Source organism: Lissotriton vulgaris, unplaced genomic scaffold, assembly GCF_964263255.1.
Source record: "Lissotriton vulgaris unplaced genomic scaffold, aLisVul1.2 SCAFFOLD_3252, whole genome shotgun sequence".
NCBI lineage: Eukaryota > Metazoa > Chordata > Amphibia > Caudata > Salamandridae > Lissotriton > Lissotriton vulgaris.
In genome coordinates this window covers 45,556-48,372 of record NW_028248505.1, presented here as the reverse complement: position 1 = coordinate 48,372, position 2,817 = coordinate 45,556, and positions in this window count along the sequence as shown.

Sequence of the window (2,817 nt, the reverse complement as noted above, 5' to 3'; positions counted from 1 at the left end):
CCAACACTTTCCCTACTTTAGATATGATTGGAGTGGGAATAGTAAATGCAAACTCTATGAAGCGCAAAGAACCAACGCTAACCTCGTGGCATGCAATCAGCCCAGGTGAAACTGCTACCACCATAAAGTCCATTCACACAGAGTTCCCTTTGTACCCTTATGTCACCACGCCTACTACAGAGGACCCATCAGCGCCATGCTCACCTCCATCCCGAACACCTCTACCTAGTCAGCGACCTTCCCAGACAGTAAGAAACACGCAACAGTCCTCCCGCTGCGGATGAAACCCTCTGGTTACCCCTTTAATCTCATCAACTACAGACGGGGCTCCCTGCTTCTGTACCTGGCCAAAGTACTGGAGAAAATCATCAACAGATATCACATGTGATACAGTCTCACATGGCACCCTAATTCAGTCCCTGAATTATATTAAAATCCAAGGACCCATGCTCTTTGGTTCTGTTCCTGGCTGATGGGCAGGACCCAGTCAGTCAGCCTGGCACCCTTCACCTCGTTCCTTAGAGGCCGTATCTGCGGAGTCCCACAAGGATCCTCCCTGAGCATGACTGTTCACCATTTACATGGTCCCCCTGGCAAGCATCATCAACTTGCACAACATCAAAGTCCTATCCTACGCTGACGACATCCGACTTATTCTCTTTGCCACAGATAAGACGCCCAGCACCTGGAACAACTTCACTGAATGCATGAATGAAATTTCCAACTGAATGAAGAGCATCTGCTTGAAGCTAAGCACAAACAAGACCGAAGTCGTAATTAGGGGTGTATGTAGCTCACTTAATTTGCTGTAGCATAGTTTCACAAAATGTGAGATTATGCCAATTTATGTGAGGAGCGTAATCCAGAATTTAAACCCTCATATTCAAAACGGACCAGAAAATACATTTTGCGCTACTATAACAGCGTTAATTTCGATATAGTATGAACAGCAACTTGTGCTCTGTTCCTGGGGTCTTTATGAAGGCATTTTTGCCCAAAATTACTCAAAATTACGCATGCATAACTTTCAGTAATGTTGAGTCACAAGAGTAACGCAAAACTACCGAAATCACTCCAATTACTCTGACCCAATACATTTTTGCCCAGAACTTGTCATAATCCTCGGCAAGAGCCCATCTTTGTGAGACTCCACCTGCTGGCTGACAGAGCTAAGACCAACGCCCAGCCTCACCACTCATGCCAAGTACCTCGTGGTTGCCATCGGCTGAAAACTTGACATGAACGCTCAAGTCAATGTCATCAGTTCTTTATGCTTTCAGACCCTAAGAAACTGGGAAAGATTTCCAAATGGCTACTAAACAACACCCAGAAAAAGGTCACCCATGCTCTAGTCACAAATACACTGGACTATGGGCGCACACTCTATGCCAGGACCGACAAGCAGCTCATCAGGCAGCTGCAGCTGATTCAGAACTCAGTGGCCAGGATCACCCTCAACCTCTCACGCAGCGAATACATCACACCTCAAGGAGCTACACTGGTTAACCATACATAAATTGACGCAATTATAAGCCCTCACCCACACCTTCAATGCACTACATAATTCTGGCCCAGGATGCCTCAAAACCACATCTGCTTTAATATACCTTTCAGACACCGCTGCTCTGCCGGGCTCCTACTCACTCATATCGCATTCATGCAGGGAAACAGATCCGGAGGTCAAGCCTTCTCCTACATCCCTCCTCCAGCATGGAACAACCTGCTGCCACACATCCCATGCACATGGAAAACCAGACCCGGCGGTTGAAGCTTCTCCTACATTATTCCTAAAGTGCGGAAGGACTTGCTGGGGCATAGCCGAGCCTCCTCCTCACTTCTTGAATTCCACAAGAAGCTGAAAACCAGGCTATTCGATTGTCTCCCAAGGCCATAGTTTTGCTAGACTCACACTTTCTCATCACCTAACATAACAAAACACCTGTATAAGTAATTTTAGATAAATAATAAAATAGAGGGCCAATTGTCATGTTACAAGAGAATACTGAGATTTTACATACCAGCATTTGGCTCTTCCAGTATGCCCAAAGGTGGCAATGCACTTTCAACTCCTGAATGACCATGAAGGGTTTCTGGGGCAGGAAACTGTTGTGCTGGTCTCACATTAAGTAATTAGGAGGGTTGTTATGCAAGATAGGGACTGTCTGAGTCCTCTTTAGACCATGTGAATCTTCATAAGACATAGTCCAAGGATAATAAACAAATCTGTGCGAGACAAAGATTCCAGGATCAAACTTTGAAGGGTTTATTCAAACATATTTACAGAAAGCAAGTAATAATTAGCTAATTAATTAGTAATTAGCATAAACTGAATAAAGTATACTTTTTGCAAGAGGACTAACCTAAAGTTTGCCTCTGAAGAAATCCCAAGGAAAGGCTAATTACAAATCAGTAAAAAAACTAGCACAGAGTCTGCCTTCTAAGGAAACACAGAATGAACTGGGGCATTCCTAAAAGAAAGCAGTTTTTGTAAGGTTTACAGGTCCTGAAGCCACACACTTTTGATTGTATGATATGGCATAGCAGAGTTGGACTAGCAATGTTGCAAACACATAAACCAACCAGTATTCTAATAAACAAGACACTTTTAGACACACCTAGTTCCTAATGCATTTAATTGGTTAAATTATGCATAACTAATTAATATTATATGTAAGACAGCAATACACTATCACGTTCAGCTAATGAATGGCATACACAGAAAAGCAACAGGCAACTTTGAAAGGTTACAAAATAAAGAAATATGCCGAGTATTGCTTCCTCGAGAGAACACAAATATAACATTACAGACACCACAGT